The sequence below is a fragment of the Cupressus sempervirens genome, chromosome 6 (assembly GCF_028749045.1).
Source record: "Cupressus sempervirens isolate cs-2001-9-10 chromosome 6, ASM2874904v1, whole genome shotgun sequence".
NCBI lineage: Eukaryota > Viridiplantae > Streptophyta > Pinopsida > Cupressales > Cupressaceae > Cupressus > Cupressus sempervirens.
The window spans coordinates 382,004,257-382,016,135 of NC_143123.1; positions in this window are offsets into that span (position 1 = coordinate 382,004,257).

Below are 11,879 nucleotides of genomic sequence, written 5' to 3' on the forward strand. Positions count from 1 at the left end.
GGATTGCTTAAGTGGAGCAAAGTATTTCACCAACATTGATTTGAAGAGTGGCTATTATCATATTAGAATCGAAGAAGGTGATGAATGGAAGACTGCTTTCAAGACAAAAAATGGTTTGTATGAATGGTTAGTTATGCTTTTTGGTTTGACTAATGCATCGAGTACTTTCATGAGGTTGATGAATGAAGTTATGAAAAGATTCTTGGGTAAGTTTATGATTATTTATTTGGATGATATTTTGATATTTAGCAAGAATAAGGAAGAACATCTTGAGTATATTATACAAATATTGCAAATGCTGAAAGAGGAAAAGTTGTTGATTAATCTGAAAAAGTGTTCTTTTATGCAAGAGGAGATTGTGTATTTGAGATTTGTGATTTCAATTGATGGTTTGAGAATAGTTCCAGAGAAGGTTAAAGCAATTTTGGAATGGCCTACACCTGAGAATGTGGGTGAGGTAAGGTCATTTCATGGTTTGGCTAGTTTTTATAGAAAGTTTATAAAGAATTTTAATTCTATTTGTAATGCTATGACTGAAACAATGAGGGGAGATAAAAAGGAATTCAAGTGGATACATGGAGCTGATAAAAGTTTTGAGACTTTAAAACAAAAGGTTGATGAATTACCTGTATTGGCTTTACCTAATTTCAACAATGTGTTTCAAGTTGAATGTGATGCAAGTGGTAATGCAATAGGAGCTTTATTAAGTCAAGAAGGTAAACCTGTTTCTTTCTTTAGTGAAACATTGAATGATGGTAAAAGGAAGTATTATGTGTATGATCAAGAATTTTATGCTATTGTCCAAGCATTGAAGAAGTGGAGAAATTATTGGATTCCTAAAGAGTTTGTGTTGTATACTGATGATAAAGCTTTACAATACTTGGGAAGTCAACATAAATTGAATTAGAGACATATGAAGTGGGTTGAGTATTTGCAAAATTTAACATTTGTAATTAAGAATAAGAGTGGAGTTACTAACAAAGTTGTCGATGCATTGAGTAGAAGACATTCTTTGTTGACTGAAATGAAGGTTGAAGTTTTTGGTTTTGATGAAATAAAAGAGTTGTATGATGGTTATCCTAATTTTTTTGGGCCATGGAGAGAGTGCAAAGCACCAAATCTGATAGATCACATAAGTAAATATGATGATTATTTCATTCAAGAAGGTATGTTGTTCAAAGGTATTCAGTTGTGTATTCCTAGAAGTTATATGAGGTTGAATCTGATTAAGGAAAAGCATAGTGGTGGATTGTTTAGACATTTTGGAATTGATAAGACATTGAGTTTGTTGAAAGAGAAGTATTATTGGCCACAAATTTATAAGGATGTTCAGAAATTTGTAAACAGTTCTGGAGTTTATCAAGTAGCAAAAGGAGTGAGTCAAAATATTGGTTTGTATACACCTATTACTATTCTTGAGAAACCTTGGAGTGAAATCAGTATGGATTTTGTTCTTGGATTACCTAAGATAGTGAAGGGGTATGATTTTGTATTTTTTGTAGTGGACAGATTTTCTAAGATTGCACATTTCATACCATGTAAGAAGACAACAAATGTTGAGCAAGTTGCTGAACTTTTCTTTAAAGAGATTGTGAGATTGCATGGATTACCAAGAACTATTATTTCTGACAGAGATAGTAAGTTTGTTGGTTATTTTTGGAAGACTTTGTGGAAGAAAATGGGTACTAAGTTGAAGTTTAGTTCTACATTTCATCCATAGACAAATGGATAGATAGAGGTTGTGAATAGAAGCTTGGGTAATTTGTTGAGATGTTTACTTGGGAATAAGCCAAGTAATTGGGAGATGGTATTGACACAAGCTAAATTTTCATATAGTAATTCTATGAATAGGAGTACAAGGAAGACACCTTTTGAGATTATTACTAGAATGAAGGCTAGAGGAGTATCAGATTTAAGGAATGTTGCTAGCAAAGAGAAGAGAAGTGTTGCAGGAGAAGAATTTGTTGATTTTATGAAGTCTTTGCATAAGGAAGTGAAGTTGAGGATAGAACAAAGTAATTAGAAGTATAAGGAGAATGTTGATCAGTCTAGGAGAAATCGTGATTTTCAAGTTGGTGATGAGGTGATGGTTCATCTGAAGAAAGGAAGATTTCCTATTTGAACATATCGTAAGTTGAAGATGAAGAAGTTTGGACCTTGTAAGATCTTGAAGAAGTTTGATAGTGGAAATGCATATGGAATTGAGTTACCTAATGACATGGATATATATCCTGTATTCAATTTTTCTATCTTATATAGGTATCATGAGTCAGATGATGAAGTCATTGTATCAGAGGATTATCCTAAGAAGCATATTGAAGAAGTTGAACAGATATTGGATCAGAGAGTTGGTAAGAGCACAAGGGGAAAACATTATTATGAATATCTGGTGAAGTGGAAGAACATACCTATGGAAGATGCTTCATGGATTTCTTTATCTAAGTTGGATTAATCTTAGGTTGTGACATCTCAATGATTCAGGAGAATAATTTCTTCCAACCTTGGTTGTTTGATGCAGGAGCATCTTAGGTTGCACTGCTATCGTACATGTTTTTTTTAGTTCTTTCCTAGTTTTTCCAAGTTGTAATGCCTTTCATTGTGAGATTTTAGTAGTTTTTGAGCATTGGAGACACGCCTAGGAACCTTGTCCTATGTGCACAAAGAGATTGGAGTTATCATGTTAAGGTTTGAGCCATTTTTACCTTGCTACTAGAATTGTATTTTTTGGTTTCTAGGTGTCTGTTGTATGCCATGTAACTAATTTTGTGAAATGAGTTAGAGACTAAAAATTTTAGGAATTTAAGAGGACCTAGAGTAATCCCTTCTATAAAAGGTGCAAGTACTAATTCCTCATCAGTTGGGAGATATGGAAATTCTCTTGGAGTATCAATTTATGACAGTTTGCACAACAAGTTTCTGTGGGTGACATTCGGAATGAAAGTGCACTTATCCTTGGTGAATCAGCCTTTATACCTTTAAGGGGTTTTAAAGGACCTAAATTACTACCCTTAATTCAAAATGAAAGTTCTAATTCAATCAGAGCTATGAGATATTGTGATTTTTCTTGGATATCAATTTCTAGACATTTAATTCTGTTGGAGTCGACGTGTGACTCTTCAAGTATTTAATGTTTGGTTTTAGCATTCTAGGATGAATTTTGGCTTAGATTGGTATAATTAGGGGATCTTGGGTAGATTCTTAAGATAATTTTGATAGAGAATGATAGAAGGAGGATGGAAATCTGAACTTGAAGCTGGATCTTGGATTTGAATGTATTTTGTATCTGGCCGTAACCCAAAAGACCTTACAGCTAGGCATGTATGATGATATTTTCATGAATCAATAAAGAATATTGTTCTCCCTCTATATGGTTTTGTTCTCTTTTGTATTTTCTTCCATTGTGTTAACTCTCGCATGGTGGTTTGGGTAGCTAAGTGTGCCAATTGGCCTTAGTTACTCCCAACCTCCCTACATCACATCCATATATACATGCATATATACATGCATGCATGGTTAAGTGTTACTTAACTATGTCTAAGGCTACATAACTATGTCCAAGGCGTCTACACACTGGACGCATACTCTGCCTACCAGGCTGCCTACATACCCATATCCACAGGATCAGGACCCTTGAACTACTCACTCTAATTAATATGTAGTTCTAGTTTCTAATTGTTATATTCTTATAGCCACTGATGAGATTTACTCACCTAATACAACTCTTCACCATCATACACCCACTCAGGTTAATCAAGTGGATTTTTATAATTACAATACTATAATACCTTGGTGTAAACTTTGTGTTGTAGTTTACAGTTAATGTAAGGTTAACCTATATATGTCTTAACTCACTCCTTACATAGTTATGTTTGAAAGATTGTGACAATACCTGTGGCCATGCTACCTATTGAGTGAGTTTTATTGTTCATTTGTTGTGCCAAGATCTCTCTATTTATGTACACACACACACACACACACACACACACACACACACACATACATATACACATATATATGCATATACATATGTATACATACATACATATATGCATGCATACATACTTACATACATACATATATAGAGATCACAAGGGCACGACAATGAGATGCAGACATCACAAGGGCATGATAATGAAATGCAATGATCATAAGGGCACATCAACAGAATCCTAGATCTTCGCTAATCTCCATAATCCACAAGATCTCTATATATATACATACATACATACATACATACATATACACACATACATATATATACACATACATACATACATTTGCATATGCAATTTTATCATCTTGGAAAACTGTATTTGATCCTACTAGCTAGGAATAACCGATTGTTCATTTTATTGTACCTAACATGATAATAGTTCTACAAGAATTTGTAATCAACCCAACTAATTAGTAACTAGACCAATTTAACTAGGTTATGACTTGTTTCTTTCTTAAAATATCTACTATGATATGTTTTTCTAAAAATTCTTGCCCAATTTTCCTGGTCTGCATTATTTTTGTGTAGGATCTTGAGTTAAGTCAGTTAGCACAAGTTGAGTGAGTTATATTATTTTATTATTTGGATTCTGGAATATGGGCTTTGTTTTATCATTGGCTTTGTTCAAGTTTTGATTTTAATGAAGTAACAAAGTGATTTTTAGGGTGGAAAGGACTATATAATGAAGAGGAAACTTGAATGTTGAAATGTTGGAATGAAAACTATCAAGGATCAAACACCTATGGTAGAATTACAACAAAATGTGAAGCCGATTTTAGATATAAACAAAAAAAAAAACACGAAATAAATCATTCCCATTTGTTTTGATTGTGGAGAGATGCATGAGAAAGAGGGTGGAGAGCTTTGAACGTTGGTGAAGATATCATTGTTGTGCCTTGTGATCACTGCATTTTGTTGTCATGCGCTTATGATCTTTGCATTTCATTGTCGTTCCCTTGGTGGAGATCAATGGAGATCTAGGATTTAATTGGTGTGCTCTTGTGATCTCTACATTTCATTATCATACCCTTGTGATCTTCGCGCCCTTGCTCTATAATTTTTTTGTTGCATCATGCCCTTGTGATCTTTATGTCCTTTGCAACACTACAACATTTGGGGTCAAATTGTGATGGCAATTTATGACAATGGTGTAATTTGTGGTGTTTGGGCCCAAATGCAATAGTGTTTTTTCTACGATTTTATTCAAGGGGAGAAGAGGTACCTATGTAAATGTTCTTTTCTTTTCCTTCTAAACATGTATCTCTTTGTATTTCCCCCTACAGGTGATTAGAGAAGCTTCTCTTTATGTATATGTATGTGTATATATACATACATACACACACATATATGTGTGTATGTATGTATACACACACACACACACACACACACATATATATACACATATGTATGTATATGTATATACATACGTACAAATATGCATATATAGAGATCACAAGGGAGTGATAATGAGATATTGAGATACATATTTACATGCATACATGCATACATATACGCATACATATACACATCCATGTATGCATACATACATACATCTACATATGCAATTTTATCACCTTGGAAAACTATATTTAATCTTTACTCAATCACCAAGAGATAATATAATTTGCAAGTGTAGATTTTGCATACTTAGTTTGATATGAATAGTTTCGATTGAATTTGTTTGAGGAGAGTGAGTCTACTCATGATGATAATGGCTACATGTATTGGGTCTTTAGAGGAGAGAGAATTACAAAAGATTAGATTTTGTTTATGGATATGGGATGATCCATTTGTGCAAATGGCTGATCGAGAAATTTGCAAAAAAGCAAGGTGTGAGTTGCAAGTAGTTTTGTTAATTTGATAAGGGAATCAGTTTTGAAAGCGGGATGATCAAATTGGCATGTCCATCCTTATGATAGATGTCTCTATCTCATAATAGAAAATCACCTCAAACAATAAGAAACAAATTATTAAACATATGAAAAATCAGAAGAAAATTCATATATAATATTTTTGAAGGACAAATAAATAAATAAATAAAATTTGGTAGAAAAAGCCATGAGCTATGTGACTCCACAATGTGGTTATTCCACTATCCAATAGTAGAAACTCTTCACATTAAATATGAAGATCTTGAAATTAAAAAGATAACTATCAAAGATCTATATTTGTGTTTTAGTGATAACAAATATATAGTCTAATTTTAAGAAAAATAATAGTCTTAAATGTATATGATTAAATAAAATAAACAAGAGTACTAGTTGTAGTTGTATAATTCTAGTATTACTGATTATGTTAAACCAAATGTTCAATAAAATAAGTATGAAGTAACATAAATAGATCATCTACTCGATCTTATTATGACTTAATGTGAATGCATCCAATCATTACCTAGATGATATTATACACGAGATCTTTACTCAGTCACCAAGAGATAATATAATCTATAAGTACAATTTTTTACATACTTAGTTTGATATGAATAAATTTGATTGAATGCAAGGATAATTTCTTGTGTGAATTCAAGACATGAATGATTAATTTAATTTAGCACAAGTACTATGCAAGTGTGAATGTATGCATGTAAAGTAGTTCACATACTAAACTGATTTACATACATATATGCACATATGCATACAATCATCATAATTAGTTATCCTTGAATTTGACCAAAGCTATTATATATGAATAAGAGATACATTTTTAGAAGGAAAAGAAAAGAACATTTACATAGGTACCTCTTCTCCCCTTGAAGAAAATTGCAGAGCAAGGGCATGAAGATCACAAGGGAACAACAACAAAATCCTAGATCTCCACTAATCTCCACCAAAGTTTAGAGCTCTCCACCCTCGCTCGAAGCTTTCCACCCTCTTTTGCATGCATCTCTCCACAATCAATCAAAATGAATGGGGAATGATTAATGTCATGTTTTCTTTTCTTTTCTTTTTTATAATCCATAATCCACAATCCACAAGATCTCTTTGTATATGTGCATACATACATACGTACATGTTTACATACATACATACATAAATACATACATACATATTTACATATATATACATAAATACATACATACACATATACATACATGCATGAAAACAACAATGCACTTTCTAAGAGTTTACAATTGTTCAACAAAATTAATGTTTTACAAGAAAATGCATGTTAAAAATTGTTAGCTCAAAAGAAAGAACATGGTGTTGAAATAGTGCAAAAAGTGCTTGACATTGTTGGTGTAAATAAGTATTTACGTATTACACTTTACTTAAGTTTACTTAGGTCAATGCATTATTTTATTATTTCTTGGGTGAGATACTTAGGAGTTTGCATACTCATATGAGTTGTCATGTTGACAACACTAGAGTAAGCAACTATAATTTAGCACATGGTGTCTACAACACTAGAGTTTCCATAATTAACTAAGTTGTCCTGTAGACAACACAATAGTTTGCACTCTTAATTAAGCACATGGTGTCTACAACATAATTTTACATGCTACACCTTTGTAGGCTTATCCTCTCAGCATCACACTTACTCCTATGCTTAATGGAGGATAATCCACTCTTGGTGGACATATGCTTAGTTGTAAGACTTATCAGTGTGCTAACTCCTAGACATTCTAGAAGCATTCTAGAGGCCTTTATATTCAGGCACTCCTAGTGTGTATGTACATGGCATTACATAAATTCATTTTGATATTGTTGTCCTAATCATACTTTGGTTTATTTTGTGCTTGTGCTTGAGTTCCTTGATCTTGAGTGATTTTGCCCTAAGGCAAATTCCTACATTGTATCAGAGCTAAGGGAATTTCTCTTCACATAGCCATTCGAGACGATCTTCTTGCTTCAACTCTTAGAGGACCTCATCCTAGATGCAGAGTATCATAGTCATTAAGAGCAACTAAAGCCAAAGTGGACCTTGTCATTGCATCTAGAATGTCGATTCGATGAAATTTGACTATAAATTTGCTTACCCTAGGCTATAGTCAAATTTGAGGCAATTTTTTTGCAAACTGGCACCCAAAGGCCTAATTTGCAAATCTAGTATGGTCATCTTTTAGATCTACAAATTTAATTTTTAGATCAGTATTTTATTTCTCTGCAATTTCTATCAGAATTTTTCTGTAGATTTTTGGAATTTTTTTCAACCTACCAGGCCTTTAGAGAAAAAAATTTGCCCCTACAAGGAATATTCACTGTCACATTGGAATATTCCTTATATCATTGGCTTAACACATTTCTCGGCCACAATATTCCACAGAAATCAGTAGCTAAGTATTAACCAGCCACAACAACTTATAAAGACTGGTGACCTTGTCTTTATTTTATCACTACGTGCCTTGGCTTTTATACATTACCAAGACCGCTTGCACAAGGAATGTGGGACTAAAAGTCCCCAAACCTACTACTAGAAATGCAATTTTATGGCACTAGTAAAGAATCCTCTAGTAGCATTCCCCTCTCTGGACTTCATCTTTTGATCACCTATCCTCGACTTTGTAACTTTCAACCCCTGCGAATTAAGTCTCTTGGCAACCAACATTCAGACCACCGATATTTTAATTTTTTGACGTCGACACTAGACTATGATAGTCACTCCTCAATACCCAGTTTGGAACTATCACATAGATCAACCTCAATGCCCACCATGTGGACAAGTCGCAGCCACATTGGCACTAGTGCAAATCTTGCCACGCCATACACAGTTAGCAGATTCTTGGCACCAGCTCAACGAAACCTCCATGCGGTGACAAGGAAAGCCCACCACCATGTGGCCCAACAAACTCCTGCCACATACATGGACCTACTAGTAGTCTACCATGCAAACCCATACACATGGACTCCATATGTCAATTAACCAACCAAATCACTGTTCCAACCAAGTGCCACGTTGGATCCAACTAGACAGTCCATGTAAGCACCAACTCACTCAGTCATACACCCACACAAGTGCCATGTCAATAGTGACCATATGCTAACGTCACATTCATACATTCTGACTCAGCTACCATGTCAGCAAGCATACCTGCCACATCATCAAGGCAGTTTTTTTGCTGACGTCAACCAGTCATGAGCCTAAATTTGATGACTATCTGACCATCATTTCTAGGCAAAATTTAACTACTATGATGGTCATTTGACCATCAAATTTAACCTCATAGTTTGCTGCCCAGACTCCTCTCCAAATTTAGTTTTGATTTGAGAGTCTAACTTTGGGAGGCCATAACTCAATCATTCGAACTCTAAATTAGGTGTATTTTTTAAAAAAATTGTGTAGAACTTTCTTAAATTTTTAGTGGTGTTGTTATTTTTTAGTTTTGGTGCACGGATTTGTCAAAAATTGCATTTTTTGGCAACTGTACTTGTCCAATCTTGCATTTTGCAACTTCAAATGCTATGTATGAGCTCATCTGGACACATTTTCAAGTTTCATTTTTTTTAAATTGTGTAATCTTTTGTCTACTTTCCAAATCTATAATTAGATTATAGGGTTGTGTGGACAAAAGTATCACTTTTAGAATCAGGTCCTTTTATGCATTAGATTTCTTTGATTACTTTTCAAACTATTGTACATATGAGCTGCAATGCTTAGTGATAGATTTGAGCCTCAAAAGGAAGTTGTAAACAACAAAATTAGAAGTCCAATTTTTACATTTTGACCAGTGGCCTATTGTACACGCACTACCTATAAAGTGCCAAATCATACATTAGGGGGAATTGATTGATTTTTTGCATTTTGGGGGGTTCATTGATGTCACACATTTCAATTTGGTGTTAAACCGAAGTTGACAACAAGGAACTATCACAAATGGAGTGCTTTGATACTCTATCATCTAAGAGAACATCAGGAAGTGTTTCCTTATGTCTATTCGAAGATATTGCCTCCTAATCCTAATTGGGCATATCTTTCTAAACTTCTTCACTTTATGTATAACAACATGAGTAAGGAATGTTTTGCTCCTCTTAGTATGGCAAGTTTTCCTCATGAAGTTTGGATGACTCTTTGGGAAGCATATGGAGATCCACGCATCCCTCCATTTCTAGAGTACATTCTATTACCAATCACTCTAGCCATGGTCCCTACACCTCCATATGAGATCACACCTCCTGATGCTCCTAATGCTACTACTAATCCAATTCCAGCCACAGATGCTTCTGATTTAGTGTAGAAGAAAACACCATGTCTTCCTACTTCAGCTTCATGGGATGACTTCCTTCTAGACATTGTAGGGTTGTTCATGGAGTCTCGCATTGAAGATGTGGGAGACATCATCGATGCCATTCGTCTTCTCTTTGTTGAGGAGAATACTTTATGCATTGTGGAAACTAATAGTGACACCAGCAATAGGATTCAATAGAATTAGATATGTGGGGTCATATTGAAAGTTGCAATATGAGGTCACAATATCAGCACATTTCACATTCATACATTGTCATAGTGATAGGTCCATGTACTTCAGCATAATAGATGGGGTGACCATCAGTATTGATATAGGGATAATTGAGCAGGTTTTAGGACCACCATTCATCATCGAGATTCTTTCTACACATAGGGGAAGCATCTCACATGTGCCTCTATCATTGTTTCTTCCAAAGGGGAGGAACATTATTCAACAGAAATGGATCAACTTCTACATTGGGGCGGCTATCATTGATTAACATTCTACATTGGGGGGGGACTACCTTCTCTCCTTCTTCTTCTCTTTAATGGGGGGGACATTTTCCTCTTTTGGGATTGTGTTCTTATCATACTTCTCTATTGTATATACTTGATGTATGTCGTAATGGGGGGTCTTTATTACTCCATCCATCCATGCATCTTGTTTTTTCATCTCTCTTTTTTGGAGGAGGGTTTGTCCCATGAGGTTTTCCCTATTTCTATACTTTATGAGAGATTTTATTGCATTGTATTTGTACATGGGTACCTAACATGGCCTAGTAGCTAGGACCCATCATGCATTTTCATCCTAGCTTTCGTAAGCTTAAGTGCATTTCCCTAAGTTGCACTTAAGGGGGGGTGTTGGTGTAAACAAGTATTTACTCATTACACTTTACTTAAGTTTACTTAGGTCAATGCATTATTTTATTATTTCTTAGATGAGACACTTAAGAGTTTGCTTACTCATATGAGTTGTCATGTTGAAAACACTAGAGTAAGCAACTCTAATTCATCACATGGTGTCTACAACACTAGAGTTTGCATAATTAATTGAGTTGTCATGTAGACAACATAGTAGTTTGCAATCTTAATTAAGCACATGGTGTCTACAACATAATTTTACATGCTACACCTTTGTAGGCTTATCCTCTCATCATCGCACTTACTCCTATGCTTAATGGAGGATAATCCACCCCTAGTGGACATGTGCATGGTTGTAAGACTTATCAGTGTACTAACTCCTAGACATTCTAGAAGCATTCCAGAGGCCTTTATATTCAGGCACTCCTAGTGTGTATGTACATGACATTACATCAATTCATGTTGATATTGTTATTCTTATCATACTTTAGTCTATTCTGTGTTTGTGCTTGAGTTCCTTGATCTTGGGTGATTTTTCCCTAAGAAAAATTCTTATAGACATGAGAGGTCTACAAGTGAGTGTGTTGACCAATTTTGAAAACTTGAATGTTGAAATGAAAGCTATCGATTATCAAACACCTATTCTAGAGCTACAACACACTATGAGGTTGATTTTAGATAAGGTAGAGACAAATATTAAGAAGTTTGATAGTCAAAATTTAAGGCATGAGAGCAAAGGAGAAGAAGTGACTTTAGAAAGAGAACAAGAAGGAGTATCTTTAGAAAGAGATTGCATGACAGAACAACAACTAGACAACATAAAGGATATTATGGGAGCCATTGGATAGAATCTAGGAAATTG